The 26,040-nt window shown below is 36.1% G+C and overlaps 1 long non-coding RNA gene across 1 annotated transcript; it reads left to right on the forward strand.

The window, feature by feature from the left end:
- The first annotated feature begins 3,556 nt into the window (after positions 1-3,556).
- Positions 3,557-5,549, forward strand: LOC131167877 (uncharacterized). The gene is made up of 3 exons (XR_009140168.1): positions 3,557-3,742; positions 4,176-4,238; positions 5,374-5,549. It is a non-coding gene; the product is annotated as an uncharacterized LOC131167877 (long non-coding RNA).
- The last annotated feature ends 20,491 nt before the right edge of the window (positions 5,550-26,040 follow it).

The following is a 26,040-nucleotide window of genomic DNA, read 5'->3' on the forward strand; positions in this document are numbered from 1 at the left end:
AGGATATCCCAGTGGTGAGAGATTTTCCTGATGTGTTTCCAGAGGATTTGCCGGGACTACCTCCTGATTGTGAGGTAGAGTTCGTTATTGATCTGGTTCCGGGGACAGCACCAATTTCGAAGGCACCGTATAGAATGGCACCGGCAGAGCTAAAAGAATTGAAAGAGCAGTTGCAGGAGCTGTTAGATAAGGGGTTCATTCGGCCCAGTGTGTCACCCTAGGGAGCACCAGTTTTGTTTATGAGGAAGAAGGATGGCTCGATGAGATTATGCATCGACTATTGAGAAATCAATAAAGTAACTATCAAGAATAAATACCCGCTCCCGCGTATTGATGATTTGTTTGACCAGTTACAGGGGACACAGATCTTTTCGAAGATAGATTTACGCACCGGGTACCATCAGGTGAAAGTCAGGGCGGAAGATGTTCTGAAGACGGCATTTAGAACACGGTATGGTCACTATGAATTTCTAGTTATGCCGTTTGGGTTGACGAATGCTCCTGCGGTGTTTATGGATCTTATGAACAGGGTTTTTCACCAGTATTTGGATCAGTTTGTGGTAGTATTTATTGATGATATACTAGTATATTCGAAGAGTGCAGAGGAGCATGAGGAGCATTTGAGTATAGTGTTGCAGGTGCTGCGAGAGAAGAAGCTATATGCAAAACTCAAGAAGTGTGAGTTCTGGCTGGAACAGGTTACCTTCCTTGGACACGTTGTATCCAAGGGTGGTATTTCTGTTGATCCGAGTAAGATTGAGGCGGTAGTTGACTGGGTACGACCAAAGAACGTGCACGAGATCAGGAGTTTCCTAGGATTGGCTGGGTACTATCGCAGGTTTGTTGAGGGCTTTTCTCGATTGTCGGGCCCATTGACCAGATTGACCAAGAAAGGAGCAAAGTTTGAGTAGTCTGATGAATGTGAGCAGAGCTTCCAAGAGTTGAAGCAGCGACTCATCACTGCGCCTGTGTTGACGATTCCTTCAGGAGAAGAGGGGTTCGTAATTTACAGCGATGCGTTCCATAAAGGGCTCGGATGCGTGTTGATGCAGCAGGGGAGAGTGATAGCCTATGCCTCATGACAGTTGAAAGAATATGAGAAGAACTACCCTACCCACGATCTGGAGTTGGCGGCGATTGTTTACGCGCTGAAGATTTGGAGGCACTATCTATATGGGGGTAGGTGTGAGATATTTACTGACCATAAGAGTTTAAAGTATTTCTTCACGCAGAAGGAATTGAATATGAGGCAGAGGAGATGGTTGGAGCTAATAAAGGATTACGACTGCACTATTAGCTACCACCCAGGAAAGGCTAATGTGGTTGCTGATGCTTTGAGTCGGAAATCAGTGGAATCATCTGTATCTGCAAGGGAGATTCAGCATCCGATTCAGATGGATTTGGAGAGGCTTGGTGTGGAGCTGGTAGAGGGTGATCACCAGGTGTTCATTGCTGACTTGGTTTTGCAGCCGACTCTATAGGAGAGGATTAAAGCAGCTCAGAGGAATGATGCAGAACTGGTAGAGCTTATGGGAAAGGTACAGGATGGTCAGGAATTAGAGTTCAGCATTTCAGATGATGGAGCCCTGAGGTTCCATACCAGGTTATGTGTTCCTGCCGATCCTGAGATCAAGAAAGTCATTCTGGAGGAAGCACATCGATCCCTATATACTGTACATCCGGGTAGCACTAAAATGTACAGGGATCTCCGAGAGTCCTTCTGGTGGAGCAACATGAAAAGGGAGATAGCTCAGTTTGTGGGTCAGTGTTTGACGTGCCAGCAAGTGAAGGCTGAGCATCAGAGACCGGCGGGATCGTTGCAGCCACTCCACATTCCTGAGTGGAAGTGGGAGCATATAGCAATGGATTTCGTCTCAGGATTACCGCCAGCATTGCATGGACAGGACGCTATTTGGGTAGTGGTGGATCGATTGACGAAGACTGCCCACTTTTTGCCGATTAGAGTTAGCTACTCCATGGACAGATTGGCTGAGTTATACATCCAAGAGATAGTTAGACTCCACGGCGTCCCAGTGTCCATAGTTTCAGATAGAGACCCACGGTTTACATCTCGTTTTTGGAAAAGTCTGCAAGGGACCATGGGTTCTCAGTTGTTGTTCAGCACAGCTTTTCATCCTCAGACAGATGGACAGACAGAGAGGACGATACAGATTTTGGAGGATATGCTACGAGCATGTGTGCTGGATTTTGGAGGTCGTTGGATGCAGTATTTGCCACTGGTTGAGTTTGCGTATAACAACAGCTACCAGGCCAGCATTGGGATGGCACCGTATGAGGCACTGTATGGCAGGAGGTGCCGATCCCCGTTGTACTGGGATGAGGTTGGAGAGAGACAGGTATTGGGGCCAAAGTTGATACAGCAGACTCAGGATAAAGTCAGACTCATCAGAGACAGGATTAGGACAGCGCAGAGCCGGCAGAAGAGTTATGCTGATACTCGTCGGCGAGAATTGGAGTTTGACACAGGAGATCACGTGTTCCTGAAGGTGGCACCGCTGAAGGGTGTTATGAGGTTCGGGAGGAAGGGTAAGCTGAGCCCTAGGTATATTGGACCATTCGAGATTCTTGAGAGAGTGGGTCCAGTTGCCTATCGTTTGGCATTACCATCGGTCCTATTTAGGATCCATGACGTATTCCACATTTCTATGTTGAGGAAATACGTCCCAGACCCCTCCCATGTGATTAGATATGAAGCACTGGAATTGGGCGATACTTTAGTTTATGAGGAAGTGCTAGTGCAAATTCTTGACTGGAAGGAACAGGAGCTACGCACGAAAAAGATTCCACTGGTAAAAGTTCTGTGGCGCAACCATGCCATTGAAGAGGCTTCTTGGGAACTAGAGGATCAGATGCGCCAGAGATATCCACACTTATTCAGTGGAGTTAGAGTTGAGCCAGTCAAGTGAATGGAATATTGTTGTAGTTTTTATTTGTATAGTGTAACATAAGATAGATAAAGTTTTTAGTTTTGAAACGTGAATGGTTTAGGGAGAATTTTGAATAGTTGTGATCTCTCAGAGCCCTTATTGTAACCACGGTATTCCTCCGCCATAAGTGAGGGTAATCAATAAAAAAAAAAAAATTTAGAAGCGTTTTCACTAAAGAAAGGAAATAGGGGAATGACAAATTTCGAGGACGAAATTTTTATGAGGGGAGAATGTAAAAACCCCCCAAAAAGAGATATAAAAGATTAATAGAATGATTTCAAAAAAAAGAAAATAAAATAAAATAAAATAAAAAAATAAAATATTAATTATTAATTAATTAATTAAACAGATTTTTTTTAAAAAAAAAAAAAAAGAAAAAAAATTAATTATTTAAAATTTATTTTTATTTTATTAATAAAATATATTATTATTAATATTAATTAAATATATTATTATTATTATTATTATTATTATTATTATTATTATTATTATTATTAATAGTAACATCCTGAAGCTTCAGAAAGCTTCAGGATGAAATGTTTTATTTAAACATCCCATCCCCACATCATCATCATCTTCTTCTTCTTCTTCTTCTTTATTTTTTTTTTCTCTGTTGCTGCAACGCAGCTCACTCTCTCTCTCTCTCCTCACGTTCTCTCTCTCTCTCTCCTCGATTTCGTGACGGATTTTCGCCCGATCGAAAATCCGAAGATACCACTGGACTCCATTCGCTGCTGCCGTCGTTTCTACTGAAGCAGATCGGTGATAGGAGCGGCATAAGCATATTCCTTGGGGTAAGCCATTTTCCCCTTTTTCTTTAATTTCTTGCAAAATATAAGCCCAATTGACGAACGGACACCACCACGAGAATCTAGGGATGATTCTCTACAAGTCTAGTGGGACGGAATTCTCGTGGAGGTGTCGGGCCAAAACTCCAAATTTGGGGTGCGGTGATTATTAAGGGGCTTATTTTTAATTAATTAGCATTAATTTAAAAATGCTAAAATATTAAGCATCTGAGGCTGAAGTAAGATTTCTGAAATTTAGGGTTCGGGTGAGCGCCGCGGGTATAATTTTGGGACCCGCAGGCAAAATTTGAAAAATTAAGTAGGGATATTAAATAATAGTTTAAATATTAATTTGAGGTATATGGAGCCTAAGGAAGGCTAGATGAGTATTATTTTGGAGAAATAGATTAATTAATTTGGGGAAAAATGTAAATTGCAGGAATTAAATTTCGGGCGCCAAGGGCGTGAAATTTTGGGTCCTAAGGAAGTTCTTAATAGTCAGGTAAGGGAATAAACTAAAGCAGTAATTTTTCATACAAATTATTATTGATTATGAGTAAATTGATTTTCAGAAAAGCATAAGTTATATTGTGTATTACGCATGAAATGTACGATTGAGAAAAATACTGCTATGATGATTAAAATGTATATGTATGTATGAGATGTAAATAATTCACGTTTTTAGAATATGAAGTATGACTTTTAACAGCATATGTGTGGCATGAATATTATTTTATGTGAAATGTATTATGATGTGAAAGATTTTACAAACCAAGCATGATTTCAGGCATTTATGAAAATATGAGTTATGTTGTGATGGTTTTGACGATTGTGTGATAAATGAGATATTTTCAGTATATATATACCTGAAACAATTTTGGCGCGAGGCTATATATTTATGTATCGGCACGAGGCCGTATTTATGTTTTTGGCGCGAGGCCATATATTTATGTTATCGGCACGAGGCCGTATTTATGTTATCGGCACGAGGCCGTATTTATGTTATTGGCGCGAGGCCACGTATTTATATTTTCGGCACGAGGCCGTATCTATGTTTTCGGCACGAGGCCGTAATGATGTTACGTATGATCATGTATTATATGTTTTCACAACCAGGATGTTAGTTTAGTTCAGACCAGGAGCTCGGTACCGTAGCTATGGGTTCATTTTGGCACGAGGCCTTATTAGTGCTACCGTCCCACGAGGGGATGGGAGATGGATAGTCGATGTGGCTTTCAGTAGAGTGTGGACGTCCACCTGGCAGTCCGGACCAGGGTGTGGCGGGCTCATCGTACTTACAGACATATTTGATTCGGCAGTGGTCGGCCAGCCATTGTCGGGTCCCGCCTTCGGGCTGCACAACCCGTCATGGGGGGTAATACATGACACTAGCTAGCTATTCATCCTGTGTTTATTTTTAGTACTACAGTTATAACAAATGATTTTATGTATGATATGAATTATTAACAGATGTGAAAATATATGTTTAACCAGTACGATATAATGATGTTTATGGAATTATGAAATGTACTATATACGTATAAATGCATTAAATATTCATGTTGCCACACAGCTGTATTTAGTTTATTTTCCCTTACTGAGAAGTGTCTCACCCCCAATATTATTACATTTTTCAGGAGTCCCTGAGAGACCGGCGGGTCAAGGCCGCCGTTGAGATTAGTGAGATTATCCCGTGAGGAGGGTAAGATTTTGTACTAGGGTTAGAATTATTTTGTGTTTGACCCTAGAGATATTTTGATGTATGTGAGGATGTATAGAATGCTCTGGTATTATATTTTATGACTGGATGTTTGAGATTTTATGTGTACTGCTGCTAGGTTTTCCGCTGTGTATGACAGGTGTCCCCGCTACCCACGGGTTCGGGTTGACCATTTTATTTAGTATGTGATATTTTATGTTAAGAAATTGAGGGACGTTACATCTACTCCTCCAGTACTCCCACTGACCTCCACCAGTACTTTGCCTCCCCGGTCAATTTAGCATTTCTAAATTGATGCTAATTAATTAAAAATAAGCCCCTTAATAACCCCTGCACCCCAAATTTGGGGTTTTGGGCTGACACCCCCACGAGAATTCCGTCCCACTAGACTTGTAGAAAATCATCCCTAGATTCTCGTGGTGGTGTCCATTCGTCAATTGGGCTTATATTTTGCAAGAAATTAAAGAAAAAGGGAAAAATAGCTTACCTCAGGGAATATGCCTATGCTGCTTCTACCACCGATCCGCTCCGGTAGAAATGACGGTAGCAGCGAATGGAGTCCAGTGGTATCTTCGAATTTTCGATCGGGCAAAAATCTGCCACGAAATCGAGGAGAGAGGGAGAGAGAACGAGAGGAGAGAGAGAGAGAGAGAGAGAGAGAGAGAGAGAGAGAGAGAGTTCAGAGCTGCGCTGCAGTAGGAGAAGAAAAGAAAAGAAAGAAAGAAGAAGAAAAAGAAGAAGAAGAAGAATCCTGAAGCTTTCAGCTTCAGGATAACTATTAATAATAATAATAATAATAATATATTTAATTAATATTAATAATAATATATTTTATTAATAAAAAAAATAAATTTTAATTAATTTAATTTTTTTTCTTTTTCTTTTAAATCTGATTGATTAATTAGTTAATTAATTTATTATTATTTTTTAATTTTTTTAATTTTTTTTAATTTTTTTTTTTTTGAAATCACTTCACTAATCTTCTATAACCCTTTTTAGGGTTATTACATAGTAACACATACATTAAAACACACACAAGCATATACATAAACATACATACACACATACTTAGACATGTACAAATACACTCTCATATAGATATACAAATATGTCCATATATAAATACATACCTACTAGTATATATAAATGCATACATATTAAAAATATACAATATATGCATATTGACATAAATACATATATATTCATGTACATAATAATATATATCTGTTAATAATATATACACACACATATATAATATACACGTACATATATACATATACATACATATCCACATAAATACATATACATATGTACATATACATCCACTACGAAAAAAAAAGACTTTTAGTGATGGCTAGAAACCATCACTAATAATAGAAAACCATCACTATTGCTTATTAGTGATGACCTACTGACGATTACAAATTAGTTACTATAACTATTGTCTCAACTCAGTATTAGTGATGATTTTGGAATCTTCACTAATAATTGAGTATTAGTGACAGATATAGTGTAACGACCCAAAATTTTTAACCATTTTTATTTTATTTTATAAATGCTGTCAAACTATATATCGTAACTCTGATATCATGTATATAGATATCTGTCATCATCACGGCCCAGAATGGGTGTCGTGGTATCTTGTGCATTCTCTGTATAATATCTATGTAGCAAAAAACATATATATCCAAACCATATCCCAAAATATACAATACCAGAGTACTACTGATCCACCTATGAATATACACACACACATGTACATCATTTCCCAAAAATCTCAAGATACTAAGGGCTTTACTACTCAGCTTGAGACTCACCCCAAAACTATGCCGACTCAGCCGCCTCCTCTATCTCTGAGCTGGCCCTACACGTCTCTCTAGGTTACTTAAAATGTTTATAATGCCGGGGCGAGACACCTCTCAGTAAGGAGAAACATGTTATTACCAGTGTGTGGCATATGAGTTTATTCGCAACATATCCTGTAATTAAAATTATAAATAAGATATCATGTAAAAGTATCTGTATAATAACCCACACCTATGTCATTTAAAACACAGAATTTTTGAGTTATCTATTAATTCATACTTCTAACTATAATAGGTACTCTCTATTTTTCTCGAGCCAAAATTCACATTTACTGAATATCGTAGGAGCATTCGTCAAACCAAATGACATAACAAGAAACTCATAATGCCCATATCTGGTCCTGAAAACCGTATTCGATACATCCTCTGCTCTCACCTTTACCTGATGGTAGCGTGACCTGAGATCGATCTTGGAATACACCCATGTACCCTGGAGCTGGTTAAACAAATCATCGATACGGGGTAGCGGATACTTGTTCTTGATAGTCACTTTATTAATCTCTCTGTAATTTATACACATCCTCATAGACCCGTCATTCTTCTTCACAAACAGCGTTGGAGCTCTCCACAGAGATACACTAGGTCGTATGAAGCCCTTATCAAGCAAATCATGCAACTGATCTTTCAGTTCTGCTAACTCTACTGGCGTCATTCAGTACGGTGCTTTAGAGATCGGCGTTGTACCTGGAAGTAGATCAATAGGGAAATCTACCTCACGATCAGGCGGCAAACCTGTTAATTCATCTGGGAACACATCTGTAAATTCTTTTACCACAGGCATATTGATAAGTTTCAATTCATTTTATGGCATTTCCTTCACAAAGGCCACCAATCCCAAACAGTCACTCTGGAGCAGTCTTCTCGCCTAAACAACTGAGACCATCTGAGGTAAGGATTGCACTTGTGACCTTGTAAATCTGAATTCTGGTTTCCCTGGAGGTCTGAATATCACTTCTCTAGCACGACAGTTTATAATAGCAGAATTAGCTACTAGCCAATCCATACCGAAGATGATATCAAACCTGTGCATATCCAACACCACCAACTCAACGGATAGAATCTTCCCTTAAACATCAATTGGACAACCACGGAGTACCCTACTACATCTCACCGCTGACCCGGTCGGTGTAGCCATTAATAACTCGACATCTAGTGGTTGAATTTCAACTCCACATAGTTTAACACACCCCAAGGACACAAACGAGTGTGTGACACCAAAATCAAAAAGTGCAATAACTTTAAATGAAAACATACTAACCGTACCTGTCACCACGTCGCCGACTGCCTTAACATTGCTCGGCATCAAAGCAAACCCTAGATGGGGCCATATTCCTCTACTGGCCTCCACGTGGCGCTTGGTAACCTCCTCGAGCAGGTCTAGGAGCAGAAGCAGCACCAATCTGAGCCTGACAATCCCTCATCACATGCCCTAACTCCCCACATCAATAGCAAACACCTCGCCCAGCACGACACTCTCCTAGGTGCCTCTTCCCACAAGTCGGGCAAACTGGAGGTAGCTGTACACCCTGAAAACCGCGATTCTTGGTCTCCTGCCTCCGATCTCTATAGTAGCCACCTCTCTTCCACGGACCATGTCCAATCCCCTGCTGGGAACCAGAAGGTATGGATCTCTTCTTTTGTCTCTACTCCTCAGCCTCCAACCGCTCTCCAATCTCTGCTATAGTGGCCCTATCAACCAGCTCGGCAAAGTTTTGTAACTTCAATATCGATACTTGCTTGTATATTTCTCTTCTCAGGCCTCTTTCAAACTGTCGTACCTTCTTCACCTCATCTGGAATGATGTACGGGGTGAAGCAAGATAGCTCGATGAACCTCGCCGCGTACTGCTGCACTGACAGTTGTCCCTGCTTCAGATTCAAGAACTCCTCAATCTTAGCCTCCCTGGACGAGGCTGGAAAATACCTGTCAAAGAATATTTCTTTAAACTGCTCCCACGTCATCTCCACAGGTAAAGTCCTCTGCTGCTCTAATAATCTCACTGCCGCCCAGCATCTCTCAGCCTCTCCAGTCAGTCTGTAGGTGGCAAACAGCACCCTCTGCTCCTTAGTACACTACAACACTGCAAATATTTTCTCTATCTCCTGCACCCAGTTTTCAGCGACTGCAGGATCTGTTCCTCCTAAAAAAGCTGGAGGACTCATCTTAATAAACTTCTTAATCGAGCTACCGTGGCCTACAGATGGACCACCTTACTCCCTCGAACTTCTAGCAATCTCGTCCATGACTTGCTGTGCTACGCTGCGTAAGACTGCATCAGAATCACTACCTGCAGCACCTGAGGGTCCAACACCCTCACTCCCACTAGCGTGGGCACTACTGCCACCAGGGTCCATCCTGAAAAGCAAATAACTTAACTCAGAACCCCCTTCTCTATACATATCATCCAACTCATATAATATATTCTCCTAATTAATTAGTCACTCCTGATCTTAATTCAAGGTTCAATCCTATAATCTAGAAACCCAACTCGACGATATTTTACAATGACTTTCCTGAAATCGTCACTCCAGGAAAATCACACAAATCACCATGGAAATCCAGCATCTAGACTATAAAACCAGACCTCAAATTCCCTTATCCTATACTCTGGTATTATTACTGCTGCATTCTAGAGTCTACAGAACCTAGTATCCTAGGCTTTGATACCAAACTGTAACAACCTGCTTAACTTATCTCATAATAAACATAAATAATCATAACATCAACCTGAACCCGTAGGTAGCGGGGATAGCCTTACATAAACAGCGGAAATGTAACGTCCGTAAATTTCTTAATATAAAATATCACATAATAAATGAAATGGTCAACCTGAACCCATGAGTAGTGGGGGCATCTATCAAACACAGCGGAAAACCTAGCAACAGTAAACATAAATCTCAACATCCAATCATAAAACATAATACCGGAGCTTTTTATTAACATCAATATACTGTTTATATGTACAATCTCCAAAAAGTCAAAAACATCACTAGGACCATACAACAAAAATCTCCTAGTCCTAGTTCGACGCTTACCCTTCTAGTAGGGAAGCACCAATCACTCAACGGCGGCCCTGACCCGCCGGTCTCTCTGGGTTTCCTGAAAAGCTAATTAATGTTGGGGGTGAGACACTTTTCAGTAAGGGAAAATAAACTAAATATAGCTGTGTGGCAACATGAACATTTAAAGTGCTTATACATATACAGTACATTTCATAACTCTGAAAATAATCATAATATCATACTGGATGATCATGTACTTTCATATTTGTTAATAAATCATAACATACATAAACATCTGTTATAACTCGTAATAACACACATAAAAACATATGTTGTAACTGTAGTACTGAAAATATACTCAGAATGAATAGCTAACTAATGTGACGTATTACCCCCCATGACGAGTTGTGCAGCCCGAAGGCGGGACCCGACAATGGCTGGCCGACCACTGCCAGATCAAATATGTCTGTAAGTATGATGGGCTCGTCACACCCTGGTCCGGACTGTCAGGTGGACGTCCACACTCTACTGAAAGCCACATCGACTATCCATCTCTCATCCCCTCATGGGACGATTAGCACTAATCTGAAAAGTAGATATCTGATCTACACATATAGCTACGGTACCGAGTCCTGAACTGAACTAAACTAACATCCTGAATGTAATAACATATAATACATAAACATATATAATATCATCATGACCTCGTGCTGGAAACATAGATACGGCCTCGTGCCGAAATCATACGTATGACCTCGTGCCAAAATCATAGTAAATACGGCCTCGCGCCGAAACATAAATACGGCCTCGTGCCGATAACATACATGTGGCCTCGTGCCAAAATCGTTTCAGGTATTTATATTCTGAAAACAACTCATTTATCATATATTCATCAAACTCAATATAGCATAATTCATCTTTTCAAAATACCTGAAAATATGCTTTGCTCGTAAAATCATTCATATCCTGATTCGCTTCACATAAAAATAATGTTCATGCCACACATGTGCTGTTAAGTCTTACTTCATATTTTAAAATCATCATTTCTGGCATCTTATACATACATATACATTTTCATCACAATAGCAATATTTTCCAATCATACATTTCATATGTAATATACAAAGATAGCGTAGGCTTTTCTGAAAATAAATGTGCTCATAATTAATAATAATATTCATGGAAAATTACTGCTTTAGTTTATTCCTTTACCTGACTACTGAGAAAGCCCCCTAAAATCCTAGCCTGATCCCCGTAGGATTTCCTACTCAATACCCTGAAATTCAAAACTCCCAGTATTAATCATCAGTATTTTCATGCGTACATCAATTCTTATAACTATCACAAAGTCTAATTTGACTTAAAAAGCCTTACCTCAACTTTGAGATGATTTCCAACTTCATTTCCCCAACGATCCGCTCCGGCAAACTTGTAGGGAACTTCACCAGGAGCATCGTGGTAGCCTTAAATCTTCGATCCGACGTAAAACTAGCCCAAAATCGAAGAGAGAGAGAGAGAGTGAGAGGGCCGAAGAGGAGAGAGAGAGAGAGTGGAGAGGAAGCTTGCATATGAAATAAAAATCAGATTTTTCATATTTATAGGCGGTGGAATTCGTTGACGAGCCCGACCTTCGTTGACGAGTTATTCACAAATTTCGTTGACGAAATCCACTCCTCGTCGACGAAATTCAGTCAGCTCCGAAACCCCTCTCGGCATTTTCTCGTCAACGAAGCCCTGTGTTCGTCGACGAAGCTTGGCAGCTTCCTTCTTTATTTTATTTTGTTTCCATTCCCTTTTCTTTTCCTTCCAAAAATGCAATGTCGTCGAACGCGGAGCGTTCGTCAATGAAGTCTACGACCTCCTTCTGTTTCTGTTTCGATTTCACTCTCTCTTATTACTTAAATTTCCATTTTAAATTCGAGTCGTTACAGGAAACCTAAGCAGCAGTAAAAATAAATTACATCCATCAAACCATTAATTACATAATACCAAAGTCTACTACATTTCCAAAATATAGTATTTATATACAACCTCCAAAACATCAAAATAACCCTAGGATCATACAAAAAAATAATCCTGATCCTAGTACAAAATCTTACCCTCCTAGTGGGGTAACTCAAGAAGCTCAAGGGCGGCCACGACCCGCCGGTCTCTCAGGATCTCTTGAAAAATTAATTAGTTTCGGGGGTGAGACACTTCTCAGTAAGGGAAAATAAATTAAATACAGTTGCATGGCAACATGAATATATAATGCAGTTATACATATACAATATATTTCATATATCTGTAAACATTCGTCATAACATACTGAATCATCAAATACTTTCATATTTTTCTAGTAACTTATATCATTCATAAATTGTCTGTTATATCTAATAATACTGAAAACATACCCAGGATAAATAGCTAGCTGATGTCATGAATTACCCCCCATGACGGGTTGTGCAGCCTGAAGGCGGGACCCGACAATGGTTGGCCGACCACTGCAAAGTCAAAAATGTCTGTAAGTACGATGGGCCCGCCACACGCTGGTCTGGACTGCCACGTGGACATCTACAACTCTACACTAAAAGCCACATCGACTATCCATCTCCCACCCCCTCGTGGGGTGGTTAGCACAAGTTTGAACATAGATATCTGATCTATATAGCTACGGTACCGAGCTCTTGAAACTGAACTAAACTAACATCCGGGTTCTGATAACATATAATACATGATAATATAACATTTTTCATCATCTCATAAATACGGCCTCACGCCGAAATCCTTCCATATATACGGCCTCGCGCCGAACATTTCATAAGTACGGCCTCGTGCCGAACATTTCATAAATACGGCCTTGTGCCGAACATTTCATACATATCATTTTGAAAATAAATCAATTATCATATATTTTAAAATCATCATATACTGCATTATTACATAATTCTTGAAAACATGCTTACTCGTAAAATTGTCGTAACGTAATACATTTCATGAAAAATAATACTCATGCCACACAATGCTAAATTAAATCATACATTCCATTCTAAAATCGTAATTACTATAAACAACAATATTTTCCAAAATATGCATTTATTCCATAATATTCAAATATCGTACATATTTTTCAGAAAATCAATTTGCTCATAAATAATAGTTGAAAAATAACTGCTTTAGTTTATTCCCTTACTTGACTACTGAGAAAGCCCCTAAAATATCCTGGTCTAACACCCGTAGGGTTTCCTGATCAATACCCTGAAAATGAAAACTCTCAATACTAAACTTTAGTATTTTCATGTGTATATCATTTCCTATCACTACCGTAAGACTAAATTTAGCTTAAAAAACCTTACCTCAATTCAATGATGAATTTCAACGGAATTCTACTAACGATCCGCTCCGGTAGATATGCAGAGAACTTCTCTATGAGCGTCGTGGTGGCTTTAGATCGTTGATCCGACGAGCGACGAAGCCGGAATCGAAGAGGGAAGAGAGAGAAACAGTAGGGAGTTAGAGGGAGTGAAATTTTTCCTTAATTTTGACGTTTAATCCGGGTTTTGGATATTTAGAGGACTAGATTCGTCGACGAGTCACGTCATCTCGTCGATGAGTCCTTCAATAATTTCGTCGACGAAACCCACTCCTCGTCGACAAAATTCAGACTGCTCAAAACCTCTCTCGATATTTCCTTGTTGACGAGCCACGTCACCTCGTCGACGAGTGCTGTAGAAAGTTCATCGATGAACTCCAACCCTCGTCGACGAACTCCTGTTATACCCTTATCGACGAGTCCCCTGTATTCGTTGACGAGGAGCTGAAAAATTAATCGGGATTTATCCTTTCCAAAATGCAATGTCGTCGACGAATGCGAAGTCGACTTCCTCCTTCTGTTGCTGTCTCCATTTTCCATCCTCTTAATCATTATTTAAATACTATTATTCTTTGGGTTATCACAGCAACAGTAAGGATGTATACCAAAATAAAATACATATTACATGTGTAATGTGTAAAATTAATTGTAAAAATTATTTCTGTCCCAATTTGTTATTGTGTACCGAATAAACTAAGAAACTATTTTTTTCAACATTAATGCGATGTTTTTTGGAATCATTCACCACCATTTTTGAGTAGTCTTCTTGCATCTTGATTGCATTATAGTGATAGAAGATTATCTCTTTGCACATTTTAGGAGTGCCATTGTAATTAGAACTAAAGTTGGTAGGAAACTAAATTAAGGTTATTAAGGAAAGGTGGCAGAGGCAGCTCAGGTAGAGAAGCTATATTAATTACACAGCCATAAATATAAAATATGTACACGGGGCATTTCAATATTTAGTGTCCATATGTAGCTCCACAATTAAATTTCATTGTAAATTAAATGAATGTCTTTTTCGTTTTTTCCTATTTCAATAATTGATGTACTTAAATTATACGCTAGTTAAGAATAGATAACATATAGTCTAGGTATTGAAATTATGGATTTGTGTAATTATGAATAAATATTCTTTTCTTTTTGTAAATGGGTATCATTAAATGATCTATCAATGCATAAATAGGTCTACGTAGATTTACGACTTGATTTATATGAAATGAATTTATAAATGGATAATACATATATAGTTTACTCATTTGGAGTAGTGCTAAGATACTGCTTACGTATTATTTGAAGGGATAGTGTTACTGCAAGTTTATATAAATATACAATATAGTCATATAAATATAATCCAACACCATCACCTCAAATAATATGATATTTATATATGTTCTCTCATTTTATTTTATTTTTTTAACCAAGTTGAGTTTCTCCATTTTATATTTAAAATAAACTTGTAAAATATAGTTTTATCAATTTTTGGTTGAATTTTTTTTTCTTAGAATATATTTTTCATTTTTAAACGATAATTATTTTTTTCGTGTACAAAATGATTTTAAAATTGAAGTGTAGGTATATTAATGGCCTAATAAGGATAGGGCCAATTGACTAATTGTGATAGAATCAACAATGAAGGAGAGAGAAATTTTGCAAATAGAATTCGTATAAATAAGGAAAGACAATAAGGTAGAATCTGCTAAATTCCCTAAATATCAATGTGGTGATTGACCAAATTATCCATAAATAGCAACATCTAACAAACTGTAAGAGCTTCGCACATGCTTGACATACATGATTGGGCACTAACTCAACCAAAAGTTTAAAGGCTTTAGGCCTTGAGACTATCCATGCATATAAGCATTGATCATCCACTTAAAACCCATTAGGGGAATTTTGAACAATCTCCCTCTTATGAGTTTTAATTACTCTCCTTTGAACGGAAGTCATTTTTGATCACTACATGTCATGGAACCAACTAGAAGTCATTACTCAATTATGGCAAATGGTCATAAAATCATGGGAGTCCACTTATCTAAGAGCTTAGCATCCATAGGATCCAATTGGCTATTATGGAAAAGAGATTTAATTAGCAACAAATTAGTTCCTCAACATTTTGACAAGAATCTTGTTAACTATAATAAGTTGGGTAAAATCCACCAACACCTTGTGACTTTTCTGATGCCTCCCCCCCCCCCCCCCCCTAGGATTTGAAAATTACCAAAAAAAAAATCTAAGATTTAAATCAATTGACAAAATGAACCTTTTTTTGCTAGTTGACCATTAGTCAACGATTAAGTTTCAAGTGAAAAGATGAAAATTTTACTCTTAGAAAAATGATATTTTAAAATAAAATAATTTAATGAATTAATTTAAGAAAATTGCCCAATATAATGTTTTGAAAACTGAATAAACAAATAAGAGACATTCTCTAATTGAGGGGTCTACTAGTACAACCATCTTGGTTCGACCAATTGACATAAACATTACAAAATAATTATATTATCATTTTAAAAATTTTAAAATATATATATGTGAAAAAATAAGCATAAAAGTTACTGAATAATTATAATCTTACAAAATATTTGTTAGACTTAATTTTTATTAAAAATTAATTTCTAAACACATATAAAACATATAAACATTGTTTAATATTTTCAAATTCAAGAGACCTATTAAATATAGTGATAAAAATATAAATTGAAATTTCAAAATTCATACTTCATAAGTTAAAATTATAAGGTTGAATGTTACTTCTTCTATGTGTAAAATATGAATGTTAAATGGATAAAGAAAACTCAAATTTATATTATTTTGTTGACCTTTCATCGAGTCAATTAATCAATTTTTTTTTCCTAATTTATTCAACTTGCTATGTTATTAAATATGAGATTTAACCAAACCCAGAAAAACAAACCATAGTTTGACCAACCAACCGATTCAAGTTGATTTTTTAACTCTATTTTATTTTTAAAAAAAAATATTTAGTCATTTAATTCACATAAAAAAAATAAATGTAATAAAGAATTTGGAACAATATAATTATCTAATATTTTTCCTAAATTATTACTATTATTTATTTAATTTTCAAATATTTTAAAAAATTTTGAAATAATAATTTAATTATGTCATCTACTTATGTCAATTGATTCATTTGAACCATTTAGGTAAATTAGACTGCTCAACCCGAGAACTAGATGACCAATCACTACCAAAAATAAAGTTATTAGTGACGTTTTCAAATTAGCCGCTAAAACGGCGGTGACTAATAAGTACTAGTTGTGACGCCCCGATTTTCATATAATTTTTTTTTAAATAATAAATAAATAATCATGTCATAAATCCATTAATCGGCCACATCAATAATCCTACTATCATTCATACGACCTGACCCGCATTGGGTACCGGATAAAAAGTATTTTATTAAACAACCTAACAGCGGAAGACAGTATATACACATCAATCAAAATACAATACCTAGAGTATCAACGTACATAAATATACAACACTATCTCATACCCAAAAATAATACAACCCTAGGGAACCACACCTCCCTAGTCAAAACTCACCCTGTATCTCAGGGTCCCAACTCCCTATGATCACGGAGTTCTACCACCTGGCCTATCTCTGTCCCCTGAAAAATTTAGATAATTTGGGTGAGACACATCTCAATAAGAAGGAATAGATTATTTACAGTGTGTGGCCAAATGAGTACAATTATAATACACTTTACTTTTCAAATCACCATTTCATCTAAGAAAATACACTGATATTCACATACACATAATCATATAGATATACAACACGAGTTTTTATAAGCTTTAAAATCATTTATCAAATTCAATGATTTCCAATACATATTTACACCCGAAATTCCTGAGAATAGGGAAGATTACCCGCCCATACAGGTAGCTTCCCTCTGCCCTAACACATTATGCAACCGGGTATGCCTACATCTGATACCCATCAGGGCACTCACCTTACTCAATAAGCCCTCAGGCGGAGAGTTTCATTTCGCCTTAATTATTTATATTATTAACTCACACTGTTCCATTTCTCAATTTTATCATTCTTTATTTCTCATTTTCTATTCTTTCTTTCATTTCTCATTTTAGCCAATTTTATCATTCTTTCACTTTTCATTTCCACTTTACTTTCCAGCTCATGAGTATCATCGATATCAAATACCAACATCGCGTTTGTAACTCATGGCCACTCTGAGGATCTTTCTATACACGTCATGCTTCCCCCAATGGTCAAGGTTGTGCGGCCCGAAGGCTGGATCTAACCGCGGTTAGCTGACCCGGTTAGATCAAATATCATATCACATATCGCGTCTGTAGTACGACTGTTCGGCCTAATACCCTGATCCGGACTCAGGGGGCCCAACAACCCTACACAATGGCACAGTCGACTGTCACGCCATTCGCTCCAAGAGTCCGTGTGGTTGCACTAACACCACTCGCAACAGTACCGTGCTGAATATCATAACCATCCAACAGGGTTTACCACCACATACCCGCAATCATTATGCGGTATTGGCATTTCATAAATTATATTCCAATATATCACAATTCAGTTCAATATAAATATTCTCATCATTTTCTGTGCACATTTTATCATCTCGTAATATCATATATCATATTTCATATATTTTTCACATTTTCCTAAAATACTCATTTCTCATGCAAATAATTTTCACTCACAAATAAATATCACATTTCATTATTTTCCAATATCAATAATTCACAAAATCCCATTTTTCAGGCAAAACATTTCTACTCATATAATAATACCATATTACATTATTTTTCACTAATCACATCAGTAATTCTCATCTCAATATTTTCTTAGAAATTACTTATCGTTATATTTTACACTCCAAAATACCACAATTTAACATCATTCAAATGCCACACAGTTTATCTGATATTTATATCATAATAATTTTCAGACAAAATATCATATGCTCATTTTCATAAATTAATTCAAATAATAATTCTTAAAACACTGCTATAATTTATTCCCCTTACTTGACTTACTGAGAGTCTCGCTATAATCCAAAATTTCACGCCCTTGGCGCCCGAAATTTAACTCCTGCAATTTGCATTTTTTCCAAATTAATTAATCTATTTCTCCAAAATTATACCCATCTAGCCTTCCTTAGGCCCCATATACCTCAAATTAATATTTAAACTATTATTTAAAACGCCCACTTAATTTTCTAAATTTTGCCTGCGGGTCCCAAAATTACACCCGCGGCGCTCACCCGAACCCTAAATTCCAGAAATCCTACTTCAACCCAAAATACTCAATATTTTAGCATTTCTAAATTAATGTTAATTAATTAAAAATAAGCCCCTTAATAACCCCCGCACCCTAAATTTGGGATTTTGGCCCGACACCCCCACGAGAATTCCGTCTTACTAGACTTGTAAAGAATCATTCCTAGATTCTTGTGGTGGTGTCCGTTCGTCAATTGAGCTTATATTTTGTAAGAAATTAAAGAAAAAGGGGAAAATGGGTTACCTCAAGGAATATGCTTATGCCGCTCCTACCACCGATCCACTCCGATAGAAATGACGGCAACGACGAATGGAGTCCAGTGGTATCTTCGAATTTTCGATCAGGTGAAAATCCGTCACGAAATCGAGGAGAGAGGGAGGGAGAATGAGAGAGAGAGAGAGAGAGAGAGAGAGAGAGAGAGAGAGAGAGAGAGAGAGAGAGAGAGCTGCGCTGCAGCAGAAAAAGAAAAGAAAAGAAAGAAAGAAGAAGAAAGAAAAAAAACAGGGGGGGGTGAAAGCACCTGAAGCTTCATGAAGCTTCAGGTGGGTGGATATAATAATAATAATAATAATAATAATAATAATAATAATAATAATTAATTAATATTAATAATAAATTTTATTAATAAAATAAAAATTAATTTTAATTATTTTTTTTAAATCTGTTTAATTAATTAATTTTTTAATTTTTTTCATTAATTAATTTTTTTAAAATTTTTTTTTGGGAATCATTTGACTAATCTTTTATATCTATTTTTGAGATTTTTACACTAGTGATGAATTCTAATACCGTCACTAATAATGGAATATTAGTGGCGGTTTTATTCTGTCACTAAAAGCCTAAGACCATCACTATAAATTCTATATTTTCTCAACTAAAAATCGTCACTAAAGACCAATTATTAGTGACTGTTCTAAAATCGTCACTGAAAGTGGTACTACTAGTGACAGTTTTCAAACCGTCACTAATGCTTACTAGTGCTACAATTAGTGATGGTTTCAAAACCGTCACTAATACTTCGTAATACTTTGTAATGAGTTTTTTAGTGACCATTTTCAAACCGTCACTGATAGTTTAAAATAAATAATTTTTTAAATTCATTCATTAATACCTGTAAAAACCTATAATTATATTTTAGCATACATAATATTAAACTAGAATTACTAAAAAATTCATAAACCATTCAAAATTAAAATACAAATTCAAAGTAAAATACAAAAATTCATTCTCTTCAGATAACAGCAGATATAGAAAAAGTCAAAAGTTGCATCCGATTGTAGTGCTTGACATCGTCCTGATGTTGTAACAGCTGTCGCGGCGTCCCGAGAGCGCGAGTGCCCCGGGCGGCGAAATTAAAAATCATTTTAAAATTTTCATGGAAAAATATTGGAATGTCGGAGTCGCCACTAACCTTTAGTGCGGTTAGAACACATGATTACTACCCCGTTAGGGGTAGAATCGGTCTACATTACCAGAGTTGGGGTCGGGAGTTCGGTTACGCGAGGGGAAGGTACGAGCACCCCCTACGCGCCCGTTCTTACGAACGGTACCTAATTAATTTGAAATTATCCCTAAGTTAATCTAATAATTCTTTAAAATACTCCTTTTATGAATTAATAAACACACATGAAAAATAAATAAATAAATAAATATATACATATATTCCCTCAGAGCTTAAGGTACGTGAAGCCCGAAGGCTCATACCCCCGCAATAAAATCATAGGGATTAAAATCAAAATTATTTAAGAAAATACACTCCCACATTTTAAAATTGTACGTAAAAGTTTTATAGGAAAATATTAGTATGGGAGGTTTTAATAATAGATATGATAATTTAAATAAATAAATAAAATAGTAATAAACTAGAATATTAGGATACCAAAATACGTACTAATTAACATATATAATAGAAGCTAAAATATCTAACATACCAATAATAGTAGAATATAAACATATAATATAGACTAAGATAATGAGCATATCATAATATTAAAATACTACATGTACGTTATAAACAAAAATACTTAAACATACCATAATACACATAATTACGATAATAATAATAAATATCCACAAATAATATAATACGTAATAGATTACTATAATACTATATATACTAAACATACCATAATAGTTAACATACTAAAAGTGTTATAATAATAGTAAATATATAGTATTACTCAAGATGCTATATTAAAAGTTACCTAAAATGCTAAATTATATACATGATGTTACTTATAAATCCTAGGTTATTAAATACCTAATATGACTAACATTCTAGAATGCACATACAACTATAGTTTTAAAATATCACTACAACTAATCTACTAAAACTCCTAACATGATATATAACTCGACCAAAATTCTAAAATGCTAATAATATACTATAAAGTTAACCTACAATATATGCATGAATAAAATAATATTAAAAAAAATCTTACACATAAGAACCACAACAAGATAAAAAAACCGAAACCTAAGAATACATATTACACATACAACTTAAATATTACGCACTAAAAAATGACAACATAAATTATCACATTTAAATATTACAATTGAAACCTTACCTTGGCAATGAAAAGACAAATCCTACAATAATGAAGATAAACAAATTAGTGTACCGCAAAAGAAATTTAAACGACTACCACGACAAGGATATGCAACAGGTAATAACAATGTTAAATCATGAAACACGTATAGTTAAATATATATATATATATATATATATATATAAACAATTATTCGTAACAATATAAACAATATAAACCCCTAATATGGACATGTATACATGGAAATTAATAACGGCAATAAAACATAAAAACTCCATATACATACAAATGACGATAACAATAGCTTTAACAATAATATACAACAATCAAAATTCATTTACACATGCGATAAAAATTCAAGCTTTAAATATTAGAACCTGCTTATACACCTTTTGATAATATAAATATATCATAAAACTGAAAATTCTATAATGAACATATCATGAGCATAATATTGAGAAACACATATCATAGTACTAAAAATAACCATACATAAAATCACACACCACCCAAGCATAAAACCTATCCTTAGATATTAATATTTAAAAGAAATCAGAAAACATATATTGATATCTATATATACATATATGTACATATGTGCCTGCAAAAATAAAGAACCCTTTTAGTGTTTCAGAATATAATAAACAAAGATGCACAATAAAATAAAATAAAATAAACATGTGTGTGCTGTGTATGCGTGAGTGCATGTGAGTGTGTGGCCGAACAGTGTTACAGTGTGCACAGGGGGACTTACCAGGGAAGGTACTGCCAAGGGGGCTGCCGGAGAACAGAGCAGATGCAGCTGGGCTCAGAGAGGATGGCTGCTGGGTTGCCGTGCGGGTGTGGTCGGCGGAGATGGTGGCGGACCGCGGCTGTAGTGATGGCTGCCTCGGCTGGAGAGGGCTTGGAGTGCTGTTGGTGGTGGCTGGTTCATGGAGCAGGGGAACTCTTCGAGGCTTGAGCGTAGAGCAGAGCTGCAACTGCTACTGCTAGAGAGCCGCTGGGGCTGGCCTGGAGTCGTGGAGTGCGGGGAGAGAGGGGATTGAGATGGAAACAGAGGAGCAGATGGTCGGGGGATCGGGGAGCAGTGCAAGACGATGGTGGGCGAGATGGAGGCCGTGAGTGAAAGAACAGAGAGAGGGAGAATGGAAAGAGGGATGGTCGGAGTTGCTGGCTTTTGGTGGTGGTTCACGGGGCTCTGGATTATGGAGCCGGAGAATGAGGATCTGCCGGAGCCCAAAGAACCAAGGTCAGCTTTTTTATTTTCTGTTTTTGCCTCTTGTGCAGCGCTGTTGTTGTGCTGCCCGGGGGAGGAGAAGAAGGAAAAAATTTCCTTAGCCTCTTGGCTTCTGTGCTGCCTCCTCCCCAGAAGCCAAAAGAGACCCCCTTTTTAAAAAAAATTTTAGAAACCCTAATTTCCTATTTCCTTTTTGGTTTATTGCATTTTATTACACATTTTTTTTATTTTTCTTTTGGAAATAATATAGATGAGTATAACTACTAATATGGTAATAATAATAATAATAATAATAATAATAAGGTAAAAATAATAATAATAATAAAATAATAGTAATAAATAAATAATAATAATAATAGTAAAAATACTAATATTAAAAATAATGTCAATAATAATGAAAATAATAAATAATGATAATAATAATAATAAACAATATAAATAAAAATAAAAGTAATAATAATAATACTAATGAAAAATAATAATAATAATAATAATAATAAATAAATAAAATAATAGTAATAATAGTAATAATAGTAATAAAAAATACTAATAATAATGATAATAAAAATTAAAAATAATAATGAAAAAAAAATAAATAATAATAATAATAAAATAGAAGTAAAAATAAGTAATAATAATAATACTAATGAAAAATAATAATAATAATAATAATAATAATAATAATAATAATGAAAATAATAAGAGGGGACCCCGTGTTTTATTTGGCTAGGGCAAAAATAGGGTGTCTACAACAGCCGCAAACCCTATAAAGTAATAATTATACAACAAATTAATATACAATTTTTGAACATATATGTACATACTATAAGTAAAAATGATTTAACAACAAAATGATTGGACATTCGGACATAGTTAGGAAAAATGATATAATTTTAAATAGCTAAATTTGATCAGTTAGAGTTGACCCCACTTGGTTTGGACCTCGTATGTCCGAATTGGACACTTGAGTACTAAAATCCACTATGTTTGCTAAGTTTGTTTGCATTCGAACTTTACTTCTAATGGGGCAAAAAGCTCTTGGGAAGGAGTTTTTGGGCATCGTCAGGTCTGACATGTCCAGTTCGATGCGACGGACGTGTCAGGACTGACCTAACTCATTTTGGACCTCATATGCCCGAGTTGGATACCTAAGTGCTAAAATCTACTAAGTTTGCCAAGTTTGTTTGTATTTTTACTTTATTTCTAAGTGCGCAAAAAGCTCCCAAGGAGAAGTTTTTAGATACCATCAGCTTCAGCACATTTAGCTCAATGTGACAGACGTGTCGAAACTGACTCCACTCAGTTTGGACCTTGTATGACCGTATTAGACACCTGAGTGCTTAAAATCAACTAAGTTTACTAAGTTTGCCTATAAGCGCATAATTTTCAATAAGGAAGTTTTTGAGCACCGTCAGGTCGGACATCTCCAACTCAATGTGACGAACGTGTTGGGACTAACCCCACTTGGTTTGAACTTCGTATGCTCAAGTTGGACACCTGAGTGCTAAAATCCACTAAGTTTGCTAAGTTTGTTTGTATTCTAACTTTGCTTCTAAGTGCGCAAAAAGTTCCCCAAGAGGAGTTTTTGGGCACCGTAAACTCCGGTGCGTCCAGCTCAATGTGATGGATGTGTCGGGACTAACTCCACTCAATTTGGACCGTATGCCCAAATTGGACACCTGAGCGCTTAAAATTAACTAAGTTTACTAAGTTCACATCTAAGCACATAATTTTCAATAAGGCAGGAGTGTTTGGGTACCATCAACTCCAGCATGTCCAGGTCAATGTGACGGACGTGTCGTGACTGACCCCACATGGTTTGGACCTCGTATGCTTGAATTAGACACCTAAGCATTTAAAATCAACTAAGTTTACAAAGTTTGTTTGCATTCAAATTTTTTAATCCTCCATCTCTTGTTAGAATGAGTTAAAGTGTAGTGATCCCAAAAATAAAAATAAAAATTATTCTTACAAAAAAAATTTTAAAAATATTATTAAAAAAATTAATTAAATTAAAATTTTAAAAAAATAAAATAATAATAAAATTAAATAAATAAATAATATAATATAATTATATATATATATATATATATATAAAGTATATCCTAAAGGATTCTCATCCTTCAGGAAGAAGCAACGCAGACAGAGGCGCTGCCTCTGTCCCCCTAGTCCCCTCTCTCCCACTTTCCTCCATCTCGTCTTCATTATACGGTCGATCAAAAATCCGAAAATACCGTTGGGCTCTGCTTGTCGCAACCTACATTTCTTCTAGAGCGAATCTATCGTAGGAGAAGCATAGGCATATCTCCTAGGGTAAGGTCAAATCTCAAATTTACCTCAATTTCTCTCAAACTATAAGCTCCATTAACGAACGGAAATTGTCAGGAGACTCGTGGGGGGATTCTCTACAATCTAGCCGGAGCGAGTTTTCGAATTGGAGTTTTAGGGTACCAATCCTAAATCGGGGGTAAGTTTCAAACTTAGGCTTTTATTAGGTTATTTAGGGTATTCAAAACTTAGGGAAATTTTAGGGAAAGTTACTCTAAGAATTATGACGAATAATATAGTGAAATTTGAATTTCAGGATTCAGGGGTTTTTGAACACCAGGGGCGCAGGCCAGGGTGTTATTGAGTTTTTTCAGGAATCAGGTAAGGGGATTAAGTTAAGTCAGTAATTTTATGAAAATTGAATCCATTAAATTGTTATGTTTATATAAATTTATTTATTTATTTATTCATTTGGGAATTTAATGGCTATTTTGGAAACCAACCGTTCAAAATGGATTTTACAAACCTAGGATATATGGTATGGTATTTTTGAATAAAATGAACGGTGGTAAGCTTGTTTGTTTATATGGATTTGTTAAAATGTGGAAAATCGTGTGGCAAATGATTTAATTTGTATGGATTATTGTATATCTAGATTTGGGATTTTGAAATACTGAATTGTTTGTGAAGTACTGAATTGGTTGAGAAAAACTGGAAATGCTTGTGAAAATACTGGAACTGTTTATAAAATGCAGGAGTTTGAACTAACGGCCAATGACAAGGTGTTATTTGATTGGCCAAGGGCCAAGATTATTATTTGATGGCCGAGAGCCGAGTTTTAAATGATGGCTATATGACGGGTTATATTTTGTGGTCGAGGGCTAGGTGTTTGGAATAACAGGAAATATATATGAATTAATTTTTTAAATGGTGATTTCTATTATCTAAATTGCATGATATGTTTTAGGAACCCTGGGGACCAGTGTACTGTGAGCACGGTACCATTGCTAGTTAGACCATGT

Source organism: Malania oleifera, chromosome 11 (genome assembly GCF_029873635.1).
Source record: "Malania oleifera isolate guangnan ecotype guangnan chromosome 11, ASM2987363v1, whole genome shotgun sequence".
Lineage (NCBI taxonomy): Eukaryota > Viridiplantae > Streptophyta > Magnoliopsida > Santalales > Ximeniaceae > Malania > Malania oleifera.